Source organism: Natrix helvetica (genome assembly GCF_964273705.1).
Source record: "Natrix helvetica genome assembly, chromosome: 4".
NCBI classification, from domain to species: Eukaryota; Metazoa; Chordata; class Lepidosauria; order Squamata; family Natricidae; genus Natrix; species Natrix helvetica.
This window is the reverse complement of record NC_138550.1, coordinates 19,868,652-19,893,652: the sequence shown is the minus strand read 5'-3', so window position 1 is coordinate 19,893,652 and position 25,001 is coordinate 19,868,652. Positions and strand designations below refer to the sequence as shown.

At 40.2% G+C, this 25,001-nt stretch overlaps 1 protein-coding gene across 2 annotated transcripts in view; it reads right to left on the bottom strand.

Moving 5' to 3' along the window:
• Window positions 1-20,001, bottom strand: part of ZC3H12C (zinc finger CCCH-type containing 12C) — a 52,321-nt gene extending 32,320 nt beyond the window's left edge. Inside the window, exons 1-2 of one of the 2 annotated variants that reach the window (XM_081952459.1) lie at window positions 19,601-20,001; window positions 18,727-18,829 (exon numbers count right to left, since the gene is read on the bottom strand). The gene's annotated coding sequence lies outside the window, so the exon portion shown is untranslated. The remainder of the gene's footprint in view (window positions 1-18,726; window positions 18,830-19,600) is intronic. The other variant, XM_081952458.1, reaches the window with a different exon arrangement.
• Between the last annotated feature and the right edge of the window lie 5,000 nt (window positions 20,002-25,001).

Genomic DNA, 25,001 nt, shown 5'->3' with positions numbered 1-25,001 from the left:
GCAACTAGCTTTCCGTTGCTAGGATGCACTCCTTTAACAAGCTATCATGAATGCTAGCAGAGTGCAGGAATAATTTGGTATGAACAAAGCCTATAAAAAAAGAAGGGGACTTAAGTACGTCTGGTATATCCTTGGAGAACAATGTAGCTGCCAAATGAATCTGGAAGCTCCGACATCATTGTTCCATAAACCCTTGCAAGCTGCTCTGATTGAAGGAAATTATTTAACAGGCAACACTTTTAAACTGAACTAAAAAGTTCAAATTGGCTCCTGTATTGCAGTAGTTAATAGTTAATACATCGAGGTAATGGACCACTCTCCAACTGCATGCATTATGCCAGGGTACTGTCTTGTACTGAAATATTTATTTCCTTGAAGAAACAGCCATCCATTTCAATTGGATTTTGGTAATGCTGGGCTCCACTTAAACACTGTCATACAACAGAGACATAATCAGAATGCAATTTCTTGTCTAATTTAGAGCTGAAATTTTAAAAAGGAAGCCGGCAAAGCCCACTTACTTTCTAAATTATTTTAGCTAAAGATTATTATATAACATGTGAAAACTATAAATAAATCAAATCTACAAAATTGGCCACTTTAAATTCCACAGTTAAGAGTTAAATAGGTGCACACAGAATATAAACTAAGCCGCAGTAGATGGTACCTGCCAAGAGAACTTTTCTTGCAAAAATGCTTACATTCTATTCACAAGCATGATGTGGAAATCCACTACAAATGATACTGACAGTTTACCTAAAAATAAAAATAAATGAGTAAAAGCATAAAACGACGAATGTAATTATTTTTTTAGTTAAAAACATCACAAACCCCATGTGGCTACTTGTAAAAAGTTCCGTCGATTCAGTGAGATTTGCTAAAGAGTAAATGCACAGAAGACTGCATCCTTAAGACAATTTTTCTTTAGATCCTCCATAACATCCCGGAAACACTCCCATATTTCAAATCTATAGATTTTATCCCTTCATGGAAAGTGGCAACAATGACTTCATTTCTGATTAAAGTTATGTCTCACCACACCAGCATTTCAATTCAGCACTGCTTCCTCTACTTTACCCACCCGGAAACAATCCCATTATGGTATAGATAGGGTTGAAAAAGACTGACTGTCCCACAGTCACCAAGTGAGCTTCTATAGTCGGAATGCACTTGAACTTCAGTCTTCTTGGTTCTTCTTCAGCACTTTAATAATTATGCTTATTGGTTCCTATGAAATGTTTAGAGTTGCAGTTAAATGTAGAAGACTTTGGAGATAACATCTGCTGTGTTGTATGGTACAAATAAACTAGAGGCACATCAATTTTCTTTAAGTAACAAATAAATGCAGCTACTTGAATTTCGCAATGGAAAAAAAATCATGCTTAATCTTTTAAATAATGTATGGAAAGGGGTCTTACTAAAGTATGATGAAATCCAAACAAGAATTTACATGAGTTCTGCTTATTATTTTTATCCAATACACATAGATCATATCTTCTATGAAAATTTCTGCCTTGAGGCAAATATATATATATCACTAATACGATTGTCAGCATTTTATAGCATTTGGCTTGTAAGCCAAATTTTGCAACTGTTTTCAATAGCAAGACTATCATGAACATTTCTTGAATAAGATGTTACATGGCCAAGAGATCTGAATTTTCAATAAGATTACAATTAGAATATAAGTAACGTAAAATTGAAACACTGTGAGTTACAAATCAAAATAATAAATACAGTATGTAACATGTAACATCTCCTAGAGACTTTTAAAATATTTAATTACTCATGTATTTCAGAGAATACTGCAGACAACAGTCCTCATGCTAACAAAGGAAAGATGTCCACTTGAACAGATTGGTTAATGCTCTGGGGCAACAGATGTCTACTGGAACCGCGGGAGATCAGCAACTGGTGGCCTGCCCATCTTCTGAAAACTTTCAATAGACTTATGCATATGTTCACACAATAGGGCATGTGGTAGAACTGCAAAACCTCTTTTTAACCCATTCAGTGCCTCCATTTTTTTCCAACTAAACCCTTTTTTTCCCTATTCTCATCTTGATACTTGAGCACAAATTATAGAAAGCAAATCAAAACTCCCAGAGTTAACATAACATAAGCTATAAGCTTTAGCACTCTCAGAACGTTAATGTCAAACTATCCTTTGACTTTAGTGGAGTTGGATTGTGTCCTTTGTAACAGATTTGGAAATCATGCTAACTTTAATTCATCCCTTAAAACGCTGATCTGACATCTTTCCCTTGGGTCATTTGTTTGTCTACCAAACAAATGACCCATGTTTGTTAGTTATTTAATCTCAGGCTGCTAAATGTTATTCAAAATTATACCAGCTGATGTGAGATTTACACTATTATCCATTTCTACAACATTTCTTTACATATAAATGTGCAAGATTTAAATAAGACTTTTCAAAATATTGTTTGAAGTTATCGTTTGTACACAGCTTCTTTTCCACTGGTATTGCACTTTAAATTCAAACTGCAAAAGAGTAAATTGCTAAATCTGAAAACTACCACAAGCTTCATCTCTTGCCTAAAGACAAATGCTTACCTTCTGGCCAGCACAAATATAACAAGCACAAGCACGTTTTGCAGCAGTTCCAAAAGTACTCCTTGATACAACTTCAGCTTCAAACTTCCAGGCAGGCACACAGAACAATGAATGGTTGGCCAGATGGAATAGGTTTTTGCTTAACCTATTACTGAGCTGAAGAACCACCAATCACAGTGCAGGAAAGGCTCACAATTAGTTGGCCAGGCAGATGCATGGGCAAACTCTCCACCCTACGTCAGGTTTGTAGATTTCTAAGAGAAGCAAGCTGATGTCATTCTTAGGTCTGCCCCTGGCAGCATGTGTAATAATAAGGGGTGTGCTATAACAATAGCCCATACAAAAGAGACTAGCAGGCAGCTGCTGTATGAGAGCCAGATTCATTAGAGAACAGCCTGCCAACAAAAAACACCTGGCCTAAGCAGACTTCAGCTTTTCCTCATTGTTTCTAATTCATAAAACAAAGAAAAGGAATTATTTCTGAGTGGTAAAAGTTGCAAGGAGTGTTCAAAACTAAAAAAAACACAAACCCCCACAAAAGAAAAAACACAAACCACCGAACCAACCCTCACCCCAAAACAAACAAAAAACCACATAGCCTTGTCACAAATAACATTCACTTCTAGTGAAGAGAATGGGGCTGGAGAGGTGGCGTGATTTTTACCTGCATTCTCTTTTCACATTTAAAGTGGAAAATCAAACAGGGGCAATTAAAAAAAGTATAGAAAGGCATCAACACAATTTGCCAAACGGCCCTTTCTTACCTTTGTTAATGTGTTTGACTAGTTTTTTTTAAAATCATCGTTTCTGTCCATGTACCACAACCTCTATCGAACAAATACATTTACGTAGAATAAAACGAGACAGTGTCGGTTGACTTTTTTTTTTTTGAAATATGTTTATTCAGAAGTTTCTAATACCATCTGAAAGGAAACAGAAGTCAGGCATGGTTTGAGGAATGGAAAGAGTCGTGGTAATATCTTCTTATAAATGAACATTTTTGAAAGAAATATATGTTTCCAATGAAACTATTGGCTACCATTTCACTATTTATTGCTTTAATAAAGAGCCTGTTTTTCAATCTTAACAAAATTCAAAGCATGGCATTTAATCTTAAATATAGTCAAATCCGGTAGCCCAAATTCAGAAGAACCCCATAGATTTAATATGAAAACTTATCTTACTAGATTGGGGAAAAAATCAAATGCAATAACTAAAATTTCTCTACTATTCTGAAAACTCATCTTCTACAGAAATAACCATTTGCCTCTTTCTGCTTAGCAGATAAAATCAGTGTAGTAAGCCTAACAATGTATCAGAGAATATGAAGAGTTATGAATTGGAACACTAGTTTTTCTAGACATCCATAACTGGAACTCATAATGCTTTTGCTGACGTATGATTATAACAACAAATGATGATGCACCACTGCATCTAATTCTTTTGAGAATGGCATTAAGCAAATCGACATGGATAGAAATCAACCATCCAAAAATATATTTAAAATATTTTACTTTCAGGCTTTCGCTGATATTTTAAGGGTTCAAAAACAGGAGGCATCACCTCCCAATTTCTGCTACTGTAAACACAAAGAAAGAATGGAAACTACCTCAAACCACAGCAGGACGCCTGATCTCCATCACTGGATTAAGCTGCTTTGCAAACAGTGAATAAAGGCAGGGATCTGAAAAAGCTAATCAGTCCCTGCTGTGATATTTAGACTGCCACAGTTACGACTATTGGATAATGTTAAGCATATTAAAATTATCTATCGGTGAAATGGACCGAAATCTGTTTTAGGGTGTTGCAAATTTTACCTGGCAGAATCTACATGACGACGTAGAAGCACTTTTCAGATAACTCCAGAACTGCTTATTTTGGTAGGGATGGGATGGGTAATATGCTTGCAATCTTCATCTAACACAAACATTTCTTGCTCTGTATTGTAAATAGCATATGCAAACACATATCCACAAATGCTAAAATAGCATAGAAACCCCAAATCCAAATGCTTTCTACAATCCTAATAAAATTAATGATCATACTATTTAAAATGTAAACGCTAAAACACTAAATTCAGATTGCTCCTGCAAAATAATTGCCACCCTTTGAAACCAAGCTGTTTCACAATGCAGATGTGAGTTGGTACCCTCCTGGTTTCTTAAAACAATTCATTTCATAATGTGGGAGTGGAAACTGAGAAGGCATTTCCTTGATTTCCCACCCTTCGTTCTCTTGGGAGGACAGAATCTGAAGTCACCCAAGATGGTTGAAGGAGAGATCTGACAGATAACTCTGCAACAACCTACCTGGAACTTTATTGGTTAACATCACCCTGGGAACTGTACTCAGAAATCTTTTTGTCACCCAATACAGAACCTGCAAGAGTTGCATTGTGTTGTTGAAGCAGCTGTCACCTGCCAATAAGTGGCAGCCCTAAGGAAGAGTACAGCACAGAAGCTTAACCTCAAGAAGATAAGATATGTTTCACTGGCATTAAGGTCTGCTCCTACAAAAGTGTTAAAATTGATGTACTAATAAAAGGCGGACAAAATCACAGTCTTTTAACTCCTGATCAAGCAGTGGCCTTCAGCTACAACTTTGCCCATAAGGCGCAGAATAAACTGTGCCGTGTCTTTACCCACCTCAGTATAAATCTTACATCTGATAATGTTAATGTCATGTAAAATAGATAAGTATCTTTCTTTTAAAACAGCATTTGGAAATGCCTATTTGCCTTCTTTAAACAAAAGGAGCTAACTTATTTGTTTAAGTCTCTAAAAAGCATTAGATCAAAATCCAGTTTGCTATTTCTTGCTCACATAATTCTAATATTTATTTATTTAGTATATTATGTAGGTTTGCTTTTATACCACTCTCTGAAGTATTCTAAATTAATGATAGAAAAAGTTAGACATTGTGAAAGTTATTGGAATTGGTCAAGGTTATTTTTTTAAAATATCATTCATGCATCTGTAAAGCATTTGTTTTGAATGTCAAACTAATATTCTAGACTCCATTCAGTAAGTAACAAAGACAATAAAATATATGGACAGAAAGTAATGTACATTTCTTGTGGCACTGATGACAATGAGCATTGACATTACATTGATCAGAAATAAAAAGTACACTTTAGTTCTCCATTAAAGTTTTCAGATCCAGGAACTTAAGCAGTCTAACTATTATGTACTGCTATATTTATAACACAGTGATGACATTTCAACAGTTGCTTCAGGTCATGGAAAAGTGGCCTGAGGATATAATTTCTACAATTTTAGGGCTTTGCTTTGAGAGACCAGATTTTCCTGGCAAAAACCAGAAAAATCTAAGAGTTCATTACTGAATACTGATATTTGACTTAGGATTTTTTTTTAAAAAAAATCAATGGTTCTAACTAAATCCCAAGTAATGTAGTACTTGAAAATGCTACTCAATCTATTAAATAGAATCTCCTGCTGATTACTTCTCTTCTCTATGTTTTAATGAGATAGTGATGTTTCTTCACTACCATATTAGGTTCCATATACTGTAATTCTGAATCTCAGCCTTACGATTGTTTATTCAGTGTCAGGTAATCTGATAAAATTACTCACAACTGTCAGACGCCTTTAACAAAAAGCATTTTGGTTATAGGAACTAGAAGTAAACAAGATGAATAAAAATCAATTATTATTTTTAAAAAAACAATTTTTAATGCTAAGGTTTAGTTAATTTTTTAAAAAAATGTTTCATAAAAATAAACAAATATAATTTCTAATTAAATCGTTCTGCTTGCTAATATGAAAGGAGGTTCTATTTAGAAGTTCAAGTACAAAAATCAATGAGAACAGAGCACATTCCTGCAGTTTTGAAGATTTGGAAAACAAATTTCTAGTCATAAAGCATATTTTCTTCTGACTAAATTCTAACTATGGCAAGAATACCATACCATTAGTTCTAGGTTGCTCTTTCCTTGATTAGTTTCCATCCATTGCTTCTTGTCCTGCCCTCGGGTGCTTTGGAGAATAGCTTGACTCCCTCTTCTTTGTAGCAACCCCTTAGATAGCAGAAGACTGCTATCATGTCTCCCCTAGTCCTTCTTTTCATTAAACTAGACACCCCCAATTCCAGCAACCGTTTTTATATGCTTTAGCCTCCAGTCTCCTAATCATCTTTGTTGCTCTTCTCTGCACTCTTTCTAGAGTCTCCACATCTTTTTAACATTGTGGTGACTAAAACAGGATGCAGTATTCCAAGTGTGGCATTACCAAGTGTTAATAAAGTAGTATTAACACACTTCATGTGATCTTGATTCTATCCTTCTGTTAATGTAGCCTAGAACTGCGTTGGCAGATCTGGCAGTACTCGCGGATAAAACAGGCATGACTTGTGTGTAAAAGCAAAATGCAAATAATTCATATATAAACACAAGACCTGATTGCCAAATAAAGTATACTTGTTCCTCTTTTGAAAAAGTCAAAAGTTAATAGAGATAAATAAAACAATCAGATATTCGTCTTAATGTCAATTTTCTTCAATGCAATATGCACAATTGAATTAATTTCTCTTACATAGATGGATGGTTGCCTAAGGTATCATTTGGGTACCTTTTCATATATCTGATAGCAATGCTCCATCTACATATTCACATAGTATGCCAGTAAAAGACACAAAAAGAAACTCCTTCAAGTCAATATACAGTTAACATTTTAATTAAAAAGGGGGAAATTATACCAACATTAATGCAAAGCACTATTTTTAATATCTCAATCTATTTTTGTATGATTGAGACTGTGACTAATTGGCATGGTGCCAAAATATTGTTCATGCAAAAGAGTAAACGTTGCTGGGAAATTGTTGAATGAAGAGATTAAGGAAATACTTAGAAATATGCAAATAATTTAGAGGAAAAATTGTTATCTGGGGATGTGGAACAACAATTCCACTGCATGTTTTTATCAATCAACCAAAGGAGAAAGCATTTTCCTTATTAATAAAAAAGATACACCAGGAAACCCATGCACTGCTAATGATTTATAAGTAGCAGTAAAAGCTGCCCCAAAACCAACAGAATTTCTTCTTTTCTTGAACATTTGCAGCATTATCTGGGCGGTGATTGCTCAATTAAATGCAATGCTCCAAAACCAGACAATGCAAAATACCTCCACAATAATTGCTTTAATTAATTCTCTGATAAGATTTCCAGTGGAACACATCCGTGAATTGTTTGAATTCCCACATTACAAATTGGCCTATTTAGACAGCAATTTATTAACAAAATGCAAACAAATAAATGTCCTGATGAAGTCAATGTTATTAATATGGAGTTATATACATGTATTAAACACCTGATATTATCTTAAAGCCTATGACCCTGGCACTGAAAAATGTGAAAAGAAATGTTTTTTTTTTAATTTCCACGAAGTCTGGAAAGAAATGAGGCAACCTTGAAAACAGAAATAAATAATGACAAAGTTAAGGTATAAGCAATATTTTTGGAACAAGCATTGCCTTCAGCTCTTTTTTACATTATTCTCAATAATCAGTGTCAAGATCAAATTACTGAAGAAGTTCAGCATGCTGTGGTTACCTGTTAAATATACTTCCACGATACCAGTTACTTAAAAAAAAATCAAGAAAAGGTTGATTCATTCAAAATTCATGCTGACCGAATTAGCTACACTAGAAACATAGTAAGATACTTAATATTTGAATTCATTGAAATAGTAATGTAACAACAATATTTGCTCTTTTGGATGGTATAAAACGAGTATTATCTTCCTACAGCATAATTCGTTTACGATTATGAAGCATAATGATTTTGCTTGTATAAAAAGGTCACAAAAGATGATCAGGTGATCCCGGGACATGTAACTGTCATAAATATGAGTCACTTGCTAAGTGTCTGAATTTGAGCACGTGACCAAAGGGGTGTTCCAATGGTCGTAAGTGTGAACAAATGGTCATAAGTTACTTTTTGTAACCTTGAATGGTCACTAAATGAACTACTGTCAATCATGGACTACCGGTATCAGTATCTCTATGCTTTGGCAGATCCACAATATTAATATCACGTATCTACATCTTCAGTTTGTGATCTATTTTATAAGAAACTGTCTACCGTGGACCTCACTCCATTCTTAAGAGGTCCATAAAGGGGGCATGCATAAGTGCACCAGCGTGTCTACCGTCCTGTCTTATTGTCCTCGTTTACCTGTATTTACTTCCTTTGTTCATGTTTATGTTCATACCTAGACTTTTTATCTTGTACATGTTTGACAAATAAATAAATAAATTTGAGATCATCTATTTCAAAGTTTATGTTTAACAGCTAATGTAAAATATTGAATCTAGGCACAATGGCATCAAATTCAAAATTAATTCTTATTGATGGGTATTGGTCTGATTATTGTTCAGGCAAGCAACAAAATGAACACTTCTGTGGACAAAAATAGCTGAAAGCCTCGTGGTACTTATCAAGTAAATCTTCCCTGAGATTAAGTTATGCAGCTGCATAATTATCTTAAGAATTAGATATTAGAACTGTACAAAGATGCAAGCCAAATTAAAGAGTTTTTTTTTTTAAAGGAAGAAAAATACATTCCTAGAAAAGCATCAGCCACTGAATTACAGATTGTAATTATTTCACAATAAACGAAACGAGTTACTGGCACTGCAAAATTGACATTCAAATCTAATTCAATATTATGCTGCTTACAATGATTAAAACAGACTGCCTCTAAGGAGACAGCCCACTGCCCCACTGCCTTTTTAGTTCAATGCAGGGAACTGGATTTTCTATTACTTGAGTTTTCATCAACAAGCCCTGAGGCCAAATTGCAACTTAACCCTTTTCTCTGTGGAGAAAAGTGAAAAACACTCTTCTTCTTTATATGCATTGAACTTAAATTTATAAAGGGTAAGAAAGTTAATAATGCAAATCGTTAAATAATTTGTTTTTGTACACTAGCATCTCTGAGAAAACACTTCACAGAAAGAGATAGCTCTTCTTGTAAGGAGGCATCTTCTCTTGGTTACAATATTTTTTGGCAAATGAGGCCTAATGAAGGCCTAGAACCCAGAACCCTGATCCCATATGCAAAAAACTGATACTGTAGGATTTCTATGTATTAAATCTTTAATCTACTAAATCTATAAAACTGTATTCAACCAAATCAAAATTTAAGTGTCTAAATTATCATGTGCCTATTTTTAATAATTTACATTAAACAAAGTGAAATATAATTTAACTCTGCAGTTTTACACATGAAATTCTATACTCAAAGAGACTTAAAGCTCAATAAAGACTTCCCCCCCCAACTGACATCTAATGCTTGCATTAAAATGGCTCAAACCCATGTATGATTTGATGTGACACACTACGAAAATGTTAAGATCTACAATTTGATGTTTCAAAATTCCTAGGATTTGTAATGATCTCTTCATGAATTAATATTTTATTTTATGTCCTCTGGCTAGCTAAAATCTATGTACACATATTCAATACATACAACAACAATCACTTTAGTGAGTAGTTTACTACGGTAGCTCTTATTTATAAGATAAGGTTTACAGCCCAACTCTATCCTGTTTGCTAATATCTGGACTACATTCTAAGCAAGCATGAAACAAATTGTAGCCTTAGATGTCAACTAATCTTATTTACTACTTTTACATGTCTACAAAGACAGCCAAATAAAAATACACCTTTTGGTTTCTAATACATTTCTGCATGACTTCAAACATAATAATTTGGACTAGGCTATGGCATCAATGTTTAGTTCAAGGCAATTTTTCTTGCAACAGTTGTTAAGTGATCACTGCAACTGTTAAATTAGTAACATGGTTGTTAAGTGAATGTGGCTTCCCCATTGATTTTGATTGTCAAAAGGTTACCAAAGGTAATCACATGCCCCGGAACACTGCAATCATCATAAATACGAGTCAGGTATCAAGCGTCTGAATTTTGATCACAAGACATGCGGATGCTGCAATGGTTGAAAGTGTGAAAAACGGTCACAAGGTCACCTTTTTCAATGTTGTTGTAACTTCGGTCACTAAATGAATCTTTGTAAGTTGAGGACTACCTGTACAACATTTTCCCTTTCGCCAGCATTACTATGCTGTATTTACATATTGATGAGGCACCTAGAGAACTTTTCAGTGTCAGCAATGGGAATCCTTATTTCTTCCACATCAAGCAGAGCAGGTTTCACCTAGGATACTACAGTGGTTCCATACCGGTAACTCATTCTCTGAAATGCTATTATGTTGAACTTCAGTGGTTCTCAACCTGTGGTCCGTGGACCCCTGGGGTTCACAATGGTGTCACGGGGGGGGGGGGTGTCAGTGAAAGCTTGAAGAAATGTTAGATTTAAATCTTGAGTTATGTCTTGGAGGACTGTGGCCACAGTCTGTGGCCACAAAAGGTATTTAAAAGGAGTCTGTGGTAAGGAAAAGGTTGAGAACCATGGTCATAGACAATATAACTTTGGGAAAAGACCACCAAATAGGCCAACCGCTTATCTGATGGTTATGCTCGTATAGTCTTCGCTTGTATTGGTTTTTATTATATGCCAATCTCCCCCCTCACTGGCATCATTCTTCTACCTACTTAGTGGCTTCCTCGATGGCTTTGATGGCCGTGCTGCCCAGGCTCTTAACCAAGGCACCCGCTTTGGGGCCATGCTGGACATAAAGCAGGCCACAAACAGGAGGAAATTAGGCATTTGATAAAACTCTGCTGAATGTGAAGATGATGATACGGGAATTAAATCATTCAATTTGGTTCAATCATTCAAATCATTCAATTTGGTTCAAATCATTCAATCATCCTAGATGGTTCCGCCCCAGGCGCCTGATGGAACCGGATAGGTTCCAGACGGAGCTTGGGCCACCTCCTGTAGACCTGACCCGCCCCCGGATAGAGGACCTAGTAGCCGCCTGGAATAATGCGGCCGCCGGGGCCTTAGACCGGGTGGTGCCTTTGCGGCCTCTCCTGCGGCAACGAACCACCCTGGCCCCTTGGTTTACCGAGGAGCTAAGGGTGATGAAACGCCACAAGAGACGCCTAGAGAGCCGATGGAGATCCTCCCGTTTTGAACTTGACCGAACACAGGTACGAACCTATTTAAGGACATACCTTGTGGCAATAAGAGCGGCCAAACGTCGACATTGTGCCGCCCTTATTGCGTCCGCAGATAACCGCCCTGCCGCCCTGTTTCGGGTGACCCGCTCCCTTCTATCACAGAGGCCGCAGGAAGCCCCTCTACAGGGCAGGGCAGAGGAATTTGGGAAATATCTGCAGGATAAAATCGCTCAAATCCGGAGGGAATGGGTCCCCCTCAGTGGGCTAGGAGGGACGCCCGAGGCGAGTCTTGAGAGACCATCCTGGGAAGAGTTTGACTCTGTTGCCATCGAAGATTTGGACAGGTTGCGTGGGCGACTACGAGCTACCACATGTTCATTGGACCCGTGTCCCTCCTGGCTTGTACTGGCATCCTGGGAGGTTACACGAGACTGACTCTTGGGACTAGTGAACGCTTCATTGGGTGAGGGGTCCTTACCGGCCGCCTTGAAAGAGGCGGTTGTGAGACCCTTACTCAAGAAGCCTTCCCTGGACCCAACGGAGCTAGCCAATTATCGTCCTGTCTCCAACCTTCCCTTTTTAGCGAAGGTTGTAGAGAGTGTGGTGGCCCAACAGTTCCCACGTCACCTGGAGGAAAATGATTATCTAGACCCCCGCCAGTCCGGCTTCCAACCCGGGCACAGCACAGAGACGGCCTTGGTCGCGTTGGTAGATGATCTCTGGAGGGCCAGGGATAGGGGTTGTTCCTCTATCCTGGTCCTATTAGATCTCTCAGCGGCTTTTGATACCATCGACCATGGTATCCTACTGCACCGGCTGGAGGGGCTGGGAGTAAGGGGCACCGTTTTACGGTGGTTCTGCTCCTACCTCTCCGACCGGACGTAACGTGTGTTGGCAGGGGAGCAGAGGTCGACCCTGAGGCCTTTCACTTGTGGGGTCCCGCAGGGGTCGGTCCTCTCGCCTCTCCTGTTCAACACATATATGAAACTGCTGGGTGAGATCATTCGTGGTTTTGGGGTGGGATATCATCTGTACGCTGATGACACGCAGCTGTACATCTCCACCTTGAACCACCCCAACGAGGCCGTCGAAATGATGTCCCGGTGTTTGGAAGCCGTACGGGTCTGGATGGGTGACAACAGACTCAAGCTCAACCCCTCCAAGACGGAGTGGCTGTGGCTTCCGGCCCCCCGGTTCAACCAGATGATTCCATCTCTGGCCATTGGGGGCGAGCAACTGGCCCCCATGGAGCGGGTGCGCAATTTGGGCGTCCTCCTGGATGCCCGGCTGTCCATGGATGACCATGTGGCAGCTGTGGCAAGGGGGGCGTTCCACCAGGTTCGCCTGGTGCGCCAATTGCGCCCCCTATTGGACCGGGATGCCCTTCGCACAGTCACTCACGCGCTGGTGACGTCCCGCCTAGACTACTGCAATGCTCTCTACATGGGGCTCCCCTTGAGATGCACCCGAAGACTACAGTTGGTCCAGAATGTGGCCGCGCGGGTGATTATGGGGAGTACTAGATACTCCCATATAACACCTCTCCTGCGCGAGCTGCACTGGCTCCCTGTGGTCTATCGGGTGCGTTTCAAGGTGTTGATTACCATCTTCAAAGCGCTCCATGGCACAGGACCTAGCTACTTGCGGGATCGCATCCTGCCCCATACATCCCTACGACCAATTCGCTCTCACAGAGAGGGACTTCTCCGGGTGCCGTCCACTAAGCAGTGCCAGAGGGCGGCGCCCAGGGGCAGGGCCTTCTCTGTGATGGGCCCAGCCCTCTGGAATGACCTCCCCCCCGACATTAGGATTACTACCGACCTCCGCTCCTTCCGTTCAAAACTCAAGACCCACCTTTTTCAACTAGCCGGCCTGGCTCAATTATAGTTTCATCTTTATCCTCCTGGCAATCTTTTAAATTTGTAATTTTATATTGGGGTATTTTAATTTTAATTTTATTATGACTATTCCTATGTATTGTACTATGCGATTTGACACCTCCTCCACGAAATGTTTTAATTGTATAATATGTGTTTTTATTTATTGTACGCCGCCCCGAGTCCCTTCGTGGAGAGGGAGCGGCTAACAAATCTAATAAATTCAAATTCAAAATTCAAATTCAATTCAATTTGGCAACCACAACAAGAAGCAATTTTATAGGAAATAAAAAGGTTAAAGGTTTTAAAAAAACAACCCTTGAGAACCACTACCTATGCAAAGTATAACTCCCAAAGCACACTGTTGCAAACAAACCGCTTCTTCTCCAAGTCTAAAGCAGCATCTCTGAAAGACTGGAGGCAAGGGTTTTGAAGGCTTTATCTCACACAAGTAGTCTTTGTGAGCATGCACAGCTGCTTCACTTTTCTGGTAGCCCCAGTGGGAGTAGAACCTGTCTTTGCACATGCATGCCGAAACAAGGAAAAATCAATAGCACACTAAGCTTCCTGGAAGATGCAACTGTAATACTATGAGGAAGTGAGTTCCGATTGTACCAATGTATCCCAGAAAAATGTTCTTTGGACTGCTTTCTATAACTATTTATGGATCTGGTTTATTATCACATGGAACAGTAAGAGAGATAAATGGGTAGAAGGTAGGAGAAATCACATTCCCCCTTTTGCTTTAGACAGAAGATTTACGCCTATTTTATCCCTAGTAACTTAAAAAGCATATTGTAAACAATGCTAAAAATCAAAGACACAAGGAAAAGAAGGTAAACATAGAAAAGATGGAACTGGATACTATTTCAGAGATTAATGTTGCTGTACAACAGGGGTGTCAAACTCAAGGCCCAGGGGTCAGATCTGGCCTATGGGGTGCTTAGCCCTGGCCAGTGTCCCGCTCTAGAAACAGCAAAGAACTGGCCTGTGGTGCCTCTGCTAGCAAAAATGGAGCTCGGGAGGGCTGTGTGTGGCCCTCCCAGACTCCATTTTTGGCTGCAATAACCTCCTGCTTCCCTCTGCCAGGGAAAATGGAGCTGGGGGGGGGGGCGTGCGTAGCCCCTTGCGGTCCATTTCCCCTGGCAGAGGGTGGCAGGAGTCTGTCACTGCTGAAAACGGAGCTTGGGAGCTCATTTTTGCTAGCAGAGTGCTCGGGCCATCACAGATGCCCTCCAACATGAGTGACGTCAAGCTAGCCATTCCCACCCTGGCCCCCGAGGTCAAACACAAACCTAATGCAGCCCTCAATGGAATCGAGTTTGACACCGCTGCTGTACAACAATGGGCTGAACTTCAACCAGCCCAACTTGCTATTCTGAGTAAACAACCATACAATTATATGTGATATTAGATGAGCTTCTTACATATGAAAGAATGATATTGTTGTCTAGTCTAATATCATACTTCCCCAAACTATGTATTGCTACTTAAACATGTAACAGCTCGTCTGTAATACTTAACAGTAAAAAGGACGTTCAGGCAAATTTAGTAACTTACACATGTCAAGCCCGGTCAGAGAGCACAAACTGTCTAGATTAGGGGTCTCCAACCTTGGCAACATTAAGACTTGTGGACTTCAACTCCCAGAGTTCCTCAGACAGCTTTGCTCGTTGAGGAATTCTGGGAGTTGAAGTCCACAAGTCTTAAAGTTGCCAAGGTTGGAGAGCCCTGGATCAATCTACTAGATAGATTCTCTGTTATCTGTTTTGATTACAACAAATCATCTACCGTATTTTTCGGAGTATAAGATGGACCTTTTTCCCTCAACAAAAGAGACTGAAAATATGGGTGCGTGTTATACACTGAATACAGCATTTTTTGCCTCCTGAAATCCTGTCCCCTTTGCAAAATGGCCTTGCAGACCCTGTAGGAGGCTTTCAGCTTGGGGGCTGGGGAGGGCAGAAATGAGTGAAAAATGGGCCGGTTTTTGGTCAATTTGCCCCCCCCCTCGAGCACTCTATAAGCCTCCTACAGGCCATGCATGCAATTTTTTGACAAAAACGGGCCTGTTTTGGGGAAAAACTAGCAGTTTTTTGCCCATTTTGGGGGGGGGGGCACCACCCAGGAGCACTCTGCAAGCCTCCTAAAGGCTATTCATGACTCTTTTTAAAAAGGGGGGGGGCATTTTCATGAAAAAAGGGTTATTTTGGAGAGGTCTGCAGAGTGCAACAACTTTTTTTTTTTAAATTTGCCTCTTCAAAACCTTGGTGCATCTTATACTCAGGTGCATCTTATACTCCAAAAAATACAGTAACTAGTACAGCGGCTGTTTAAACGAACTGATTTTTTTAGAGCATTTTTGTCTCTGGTTTCTATTTGAATTTATCAGAAATGTTTATAACATTAAAATTGACCACTTACAGCAACAATGAATTCAAAGTAAATAATAATGGAAGAAAAGCCCAGTTTACTACTTTTAATGTACAGCAAGAAATAAAACAATAAGGGCACATAATACTTGCTAATTAAACAACTAAAAAAATTCTCCCTTTTTACAACCCTGTAATTGCTTAATTCGGGGAAGAGTCAGGGTGACTGGATAGAGCTGAGCATTTAAAGGATGCCCTTCCTAATGCCACATGTAGTTCTCAACAGAGAAGAGAAAGAAAGAAAGAAACATCTGCCACTATGTAGGATTGAACTCTCAACCTTCCTAGTGGGAGGCAAGTGTTCCCACCACCAGGCCACTGCACCACTCTACTTACTAATTTAACAACTAAAATCTATGAATTCCACTTACAGAGACAAAACAGAAGATGCATAGAAACATAATAAAACTTAATGAGTAATTTTTAGAATTACTGGTAATTGACAACAATAATCAGGAAGTCAACAAATTTCAAATGCATAGTGAAAAGCAGCTATTTTTAGTTTATTAAAAACTATCCCAAACATTTTAGACACACAAATAAATCAAGAGAAAACTTTTTAAATAAACTGTAGATATTTATTTTTAAATAGCTACAGTACATGCAGAGAATTTTGGAAGATATTACCAACTGAAATTTGGTTGAGAATGTTTTGCAGAAAATGTAAGTATTAGGATTTTATTAGAATTTTTGTCAATATGCTAATAGAGCCAGCTTGGTGCACTGGTTGAGGCATGGGTGTCAAACTCGATCTCGTCACGTGACCTATGGTGACGTATTGTTACATTTTTTGCCTTTGTGGAGCCAGGGTGGGCATGGCCTGCGTATGATGCACCCGGCCGCCAGTTTGACAGGCTTGGGCTAAGGCATCAAACTGGGAAATCATGAGTTCTAGTACCACCTTAGGTATAAAGCCAGCTGGTGACCTTTGGCCTTTCTTTAGCTATAGGAAGGAGGCAATGGCAAACCATGTTTGAAAAACCTTGCCAAGAAAACTGCAGGGACTTCTCCAGACAGTCCTCAAGAATTGGACATGACTGAATGGAAGAATATGAAAACCTTCCTACGACTGATTTTATCTACGGTATTATTCAGACATTAATAGAATATTGTATAGGTACCTGACTTACACTACCAATTTCCACTGTTAAGCAAGGTACCTCAGTTGTTAAGTGAGTTGTGCTCCATTATATGACCTTTTCTGCTACAGTTGTTAAGCAAATCACTGAAGTTAAGTGAATTACATTAAGTTAAGGAAATCTGACTTTCTTCATTGACTTTGCTTGTCAGAAGCAAAGTAAGTTGAGGACTGCCTGTTTGTGTATTGAAATCAAAGCTCTAAACTAGGGGTGTCAAACTCAAGGCCCGCAAGGTGCTTAGATCTGACCTGTGAGGCTGCCCTGGAAACAGCAAAGGACTAGTCCGCGGTGCCTCAGCCAGTAAAAATGGAGCTTGAGAGGGCCGCATGCAGTGGCTCTTTTTGCCAGCAAAGGGCTGCAGGAGATCGTCACAGCTGAAAATGGAGCTGGGGGCCCCCCGAACTCTGTTTTCACTGGCAAAGTGCTAGCAAAACAAACTACTAGCAAAAGGGAATCCCCCCCAGCCCCGCCCAGGCCACCACAGTTGCCCAAACAAGAGTGACGTTGAGCTGGCCACACCCATCATGGCCATGCCCATCAGCCCCCACCCCCCTCGCCGAGGTCAAACACAACCTTGATGTGGCCCTCAATGAAATTGAGTTTTGACACCCCTGCTCTAAACAATTTCCGCTATCAGTTCCACTTTGCTATTTGGACATCAGTGGGATTGATGTCTCCTGGGAGAGGGAATAATCAATCATATTTGAGCCATAATTTGTTTCCAATTTGTTGGAAAAGCACTAATTGGCCAGCTTCACATACTTCACTAAGACATAAGCAAAAATTTATAAAGCATTCACTTTGCCTGAGTTTATTCAACATACTAAATCAAAACCAATCAAACCAGATAATGTTTATCACACACTTTGTTAATATTTCTTAACTTTCACAGGATCAAAGCCATGGTATAATAGTGGGCAGCATGTTGCATCAATTAACCTTTAAAAAAAAAACTATCAAGATCCAAATTCTTCCTTAGTTATAAATCCGCAGGATGACCTTGAGCAAATTACTTGCTGAAATTATTTTCTATTTGCATTTTGGCACAAGAATGTCTATAATGATTACATATTATCAAAATTATCATGTATACTGCATACCATTAGGTACATCATGGGCTACAATATAAAGTTAAAGATCCATTACTGTACATAATATATGTGAATGCCTTCCTCTTAAATTCACAACAATTCTATGAGGTAGGTGGGTGACTGCTATAGCTACAGACCTAACCAGTGAATTGCTCTCTTTTTTAATTTACTATTTTCATTTAAACTTTCTTAACTTACACAATTTAAACTTAAAGAAAAAAAAAAGAACCCAAAACAAAAATAGAGGGGAAAAAATTAGAAGAGAAAGACTACAAACTAAGAAATGAAAAAGAGATGAAAAATAATCTGCCTTATAATTTATATTTATCAATAGTCTTTGGTTTACTAATAGAGTGAACCTCCTAAGGCGAGAAGAGATTTAAACCTGTGTTTCCCCAAATTAATACTATTTATTTATATACAGCCGCATGCTCATAATGTTGTACAATTAAAAAACAAAACAAAATGACTAAAAATACAGAAATAATTCCAGAAACAATCTTTAAAACTCTCCAACCCTTTTAGAATATACTAAAAAAAACATACCAACGTAATCGACATATGGATGACTGATCCTAAGTGAATGCTAGTCTTCCCAAGTGTTTTTCCAAGTGTCAGATGTGCAGATTTCTTGTGAAAGGTTGTTGAGCTGCCAAGAAACACAATGAACTTGCTTTCCCCTGGATTTCAAGAGGGGAATTCCCCTGGATGGCTCAGCATACATCCTGGTTCCTTACGTGGACTACACCTGAGTTCTGTAGTAGGGAGTGTAGTCCTTTGTCATGCATAGTGCAACATAAAGGGAACCAATATTTAATTTGCACCTGGATGCATGTTCCAAGATTTTTTTTTTTTAAAAAAATGCAATTTATTTCCCAGGTCGTCTGTGAGACAAATAAATACACAGTAGGTTCACAAACCAATCCCGGAAAGCTTATTAAAAAAGCAAACGAAAAGATTTCTTCCTTTCCAACAGGCTGCCTACAGGAGTAAGTTTCGTTAAAATGTGTATTTATATATTTATGCGGGGAGGACTCTTGTCACCGTTGGATCGCGCTGAGCTACAACTTCCATCAGCGTAGAAGTTCCCTCTCCAAGGCAAATCTTTAATCTAAAACTCCCAAGGCAGAAATCGGGGCGGGGAACCTAACAAAACGTGCAATCTGAAGACATTCAATGAAAAACAGGGCAGGGGAAGAGGGGGAAGCCGCTCGATACCTCCATACGGTCGGAGGCTCGGCTGGAAGACCGTAAAAAAGCAGCTTTTCGGGGCCAAAGAAAAACCGGGGTGGGGGACGGGGGACGCTTTCAAGCCAAAGCGGAGTCGTTTTTTCTCGGGGCGGGGACGACTTTTTCCAGCGGGTTCGGCGCCCTCGACTCGGAGCCTGAGCTCCGACGAGTCCCGGAGACGGTGTCTCACCTTCCATAAGTTCAAAGCGAAGCGGCTGCTGGGTCCCTTCCTGCCTTCTCCCTCCTTCTCCTCCTCCTCCTCTTCCTCTCGCCAGAGGCACCTCGCGGCCTTCCGGCGGCTCGGAAGCTCAGCAACGCGACCTCGAGGACTCCTCCCCGACAGGCCGGGCCTGGAAAGCACCCGGCCGGTTGCCCCGCAGAGGGGCGGGAGCACAGGCATAACGTTACGAGAGGCCGGGGCAGCCCGGTCCCGCCTCCTCTTCGCCGGGGAATATCCCAGGGTCTCGCCTCGGCTCTACCTCCGGCTCCACCCCCGACCTCTCCGGGCCCGCTGCGGGAAGCGCCCGGCCTCCCTCGCGCCCGTCTCCGCCGTCTTGGGAGCGGCCCTGGTGAGGCCGCGGCGGCCTTTGGTGTCCAGGCGCCTCCCCCTCCCGGCCATCTGTCGGGAGGGGCAGAGGCAGAGGCGGGCCCGCGAAGGGTGAGGGAGCCGCGGGAGGTGGTGGAGGTGCTGCTTGGCAGGTCTTGGGCGCGGCGGGCTCTGGGATCCGCTCCTGTCTTGGCAGCCTTACCTGCCCCGGTGTTCGCCATTCCGGTTCATGCGAAAGAGGAAAGGGGTGGGGTGGGGGGGACATCCGAGGTAGGAAAAAAGTCTGGGCTGTGGCGCCTTTGGGGAACTCTGCACTTGCTCAAGGGCACTTTGGAAGGGCGAGGCTGAAAGCCCCGGAATCCCTGCTTGTCACACCTTCGCACAACCTGGAAAGCGCGGATAAACAGCAGTGCGGTCTTGTACTAGCAGGAGTAAGGGCTGCCTTAGGAAATCCGCAGCGGGGATGAATGTCTGAAGGGGGGAAACCAATGCTGACGTCTGAACCCAAACCTTTTAAAACTTTAGCCTCTCCATTAATTTGCTCTATTAGTTTGTCTAGTCCAGTGGTTCCCAACCTTTTTTTGACCATCTCCTATAAGCATCTCTAAAATTCCGATTCTCTCCCCGTATAATTCTTACTTTACTCAAAAAGTGAACTCTACTCCACATGGAGGAAGCCTAAAAGGCCATCAACTTGATTTAAACAAGGTTCAAACTCTAGGCACGCAACTACAAAGTTGCAGAGCCAGCCAGCTTCCCTATTATTGCAACCGTACTAGTGTATTTTTAGATGTGAAAATGGGAAGTAATTAACCACAAACGCTGATTTTTGCAGAATTTTACACCATAAGCATAAATCGAATTCTTGGTTTCAAAATACTGTGACGATGGACATATTAATGCCATTAGTAATCAGCATTCATTGTGCAACTATATTTGTATAAAGGTTATTTGTACCCTCCTTCCCTGTGCAATTTTAAAAAAAAAACTTAGCTCAACAATGGTCTCCACTTGTCAATTGGATCTTGGGGAATTTTTTCATACCCATTCTCCTAGCCACTCTCATCCTTTCCCCAACCTGCCCGTTACTAAAGAAGCAATTCTTAAAATACAATTCCTTTGTGTGAAGCAAACAGCCCTTGGCATTGCTTTGCTTCTATCACAAATTCTGCCATAAATGCCACCCACATATCCCTTCTTTCTGTTCCAACTTTTGATTTCATCTAGGCACCCCCAACTTTTGCAGATTGCAACTATCATGCCTGAACTATCAGCCAGTTTACTTATCAACTAGCATCCCTCTTTTCCCACCTTTTCCCAATGGTAGTCCTTAGTAATCTTGGACAATCTAGGACAGTGGTTCTCAACCTGTGGGTCGGGACCCCTTTGGGGGTCGAACAACCCTTTCATAGGGGTCGCCTAAGACCATCGGAAAACACATTTTTTCGATGGTCTTAGGAACTGAGACACCAATTTTATGGTTGGGGGTCACCACAACATGAGGAACTGTATTATAGGGTCGCGGCATTGGGAAGGTTGAGAACCACTGATCTAGGATGATTTGGGCTGCAAAATGCCAGACAACCACTAGGGGGCAGTAAATATAAACACATGCTCTTTGTAATACTTATATTAATATTAAAGCAGTGTTTTTCAAACTTGGCAACTTTTAATATCCTTCAGCTCCCAGAATTTCCCAGCCACCATGCTGCTAGCTGAAGGCCACACATCTTAAAAATGCCAAGTTTGAAAAATACTGTTCTGCTGTGAATTCTGTATTCCACAATCCATCTCTAGCACATTCCGTGTAGCCTTACATGCAGATCCCTCTTCCTTCCCCGCATTAGCCTCACCAGAAAGCCACTTTCTCTCAGGCTGAGTGCCTGATCCCCAGCTTGCAAAACAGCTTAGTCACAACCTCTTCTCTGCTTCCTTGGCGCTTTCTTTCTCCCTTCTTAGCAATCCCCCTGTGCATTTTGATCTGCTGGTAGAGTATGTTTCTTCCCCATCATCGCCTCTTGCACTTTTCTTACCTGGTGATTTTTGTCTTCATTATCTTGCATCATCTGCTTCTTGCTGAAGTTATCTAGTCTGAATTAAAAAGGATCCAGGAAGGAGCCTGCCAAAAATTAGGGAGAGATGGGAACTAATAACTCTAGATTTCTTTCAATCTCTTGCTCCTCTTTTTTTATAATTCTTGTCTTGCATTCCATGGTTTGAAATGAGTCTCTTAACAAGCTAATTCCTATGAGTTCTGGAGCTGGTTCCTTCTTTCAAGCATCCTTCACGTCTTAAATCCTACAGGCATCTGAAATGCTCTCCTGTAAATCTTGCTTCGAAGCATCCTGGATTTCCCCCCCTTCCACTTTATTGATAAATGGGTGAGATTGCCTTTTCCCAGGGGGAAAAATTGTGCTCAAGAAACTATTGTACTCTTTCAGTGGCAAAACCTCCTATTGCTGTAGGAAGAATTGCAGCCAAAACATGTGATTGCGTTCTGTTTCAGAACAATGTTGACAAAAGTGAACACAGGTTGACTTGCTGGAAGACAAAACTCAAAGGCATTTGCCAGAAAGAGAGCTTGCTGTGTACATTACTATATAATTATAATATAACACCATTGCAAATTGCTACAATTCATAACAGAAATATCATTCTTTATGCTTCAGTATTTCATTTCCCTTTGGTATTAACTGCTCATAATTGCCACAGGCAAGCCAACTGTGTGTGTACATATTTGATTCTTTTCATTTACAACTCATGTATCTGATGAAACAGATGGCAGTAAGGAATTTTACTCTTTTTCTCTTTACTCTATTCATTGCTCTTTAACATATTCTTTTGGGGGGTGTATTAGTGAACCTTTTGTACTTACAAAGTGTTCAAATAAATGGTTTAAGTAGATTAATGTTCTTGATGAACACAGAGCTGTAGGTTTTACAAATTGTAACCTGTGCTTGAATTAAGGATGGGGAAAAGATGGTTGCAGAATGTGGATTAAATCATCATAGTAATACACTTTATAAGTTACCTTTATGAAAAATATTCAAAAGAGCAAATAGCAGGAACTTTGAAAACACACAAGATGTGTATTAAAACAATAACAAGCATAAAACAATAACAAGCATAAAACAATAACAAGCATAAAACAATATACATCACTGAAATAAACATAAAAGACAAACAAAATATGTTGCTGGATTTCTGTTTTCCTCACAGCCTTTATTAGGAGTAGTAAAGGAGTATATCACAAAAAAGGTGCTACTAGTCACTAGGACTATGTGCATTGTAGCTTATATTTGGAAATCTTATGCTATTTTTGTATAGTGCGTGGCTAAAAATGTATTTCAACCATTAATTAGTAGCAGTGCTGTTGATTCACCATATGGACAAAAAGACCATGGAATGTGTGTGTAAGAAGGATGTGGGAGAAAATTATAGATTAATGCATGATTTCTTTTTTTAAAAGTATTAAAAACAAGTCCCACTTGCATAACTTGCCAAGACACATTGCTGTAAGTTAGTAAATCATGGTTTATATTTATATGGAAGTCTAGCTACTTCTAGTTTCTTAATCAAGTGCCTATCAAGGAGAAAACCACACTCCCATCAACACTGGGAGGGCAACCTACTGTACATAAAAAGAAGCGAACCCCATAGTCATTAGTACTGATGATGTTACCAAGTTGGATAATGAAACATCTGCAAACCAACCACCAAGTTCTGAGAGCACTAAAGACTCCACACTTCAGTTGGGAACTGCATATACTCTCCTCTATTGGAATCTAATTTCTTAAGCAAACCACCCTTTAGAGTAATGGGGGAACACACTTTGTGTCTCTGTAAGCACAATTGCAGCCAATGACTAGGTCAATAAGATGCTTTTTTTTTTGAACAATTACCAAGCAAGAGCACAGACCAGGTTAACAAGAAACAACTCTTCATTAATTTTAATGAGCCGCTGCCTTCTTTTGCAATGAATCAAAACAAAATAAATAGATGTTAGAATTAAACTAGGCAATTATAAGTCCATTACAAAGCTTGTTCTGGACATTGGCCAGTATCTGTTGATCAGCAGCATGGTGAACCATTCATTCCTAAGAATAAGAGTAAAAAGCGGTTCACATTTTCTTGGATTTTACACTGATCCAATTAAATATTTAAGAATATCTTCTAACTTTTGCAACCCGTGATCAGTAAGTGTTTACTGATCTTCAGGGTGAGAGATATACACAGTGGGAATTGATCTTATGTTCAGCACAAGTATCAAGATGAAAATACATGCGGCTGGGTAATTTACATTGTCTTCTACAGTTGTCTTTAAAAGATCTTGCATGTAATTTAAACATTTTCCTATACCAAGCATTTTTACTAATTAAAACAATTACCTTTTATCTCCTGGTAGTCCTTGACATACAACTATTCATTTAGCGACTGTTTGAAGTTGCAACAGCACTGGAAAAAGTGACTTATGACAGTTGCAGGATTCCCATGTGTTGAACATTTTTGGCACTTGGCAACCAGCATTTATTTATGATAGTTGCAGTGTATTGGGGAGTCATGTGATCACCATTTGTGACCTCCCCAGCAGGGGTGGGATTCAACTGGTTCGGGCGAACCGAATGCTAATTTTACATCTGGTTCATCGAATCAGTAGTTGCAAGGACTGACTGGCCCCGCCCACCCCTCCCCTCCCAGGAGTTTCCATGCGGCCCACTTTGGATGCCAAGTAAATGCAGGGCCTGCACGGACGTTCTGGAAGGGCAAAAAAACCTCCCAGAAGTTCCGGAAGTCCAGAAATGAGCCCTTTCCTTGCATCTGGAGGTCCTCCAGAGCCCAGGGGAGGCTGTTTTCACCCACTGGCGGCTCAAGGAAAGCCTCCGGAACCTGGGAGGGTGAAAATGCCTCCCGCCACTGTGGTGCAGGAGGCCGGCTAGGCTTGTAAACTCAGACTCCCTTAACAACCAACAACTTGCTTAGCAATGAAAATTCTGGTCCCAATTTATGGTTGTAAATCGAAGACTACCTGTATTAAACATTCTGA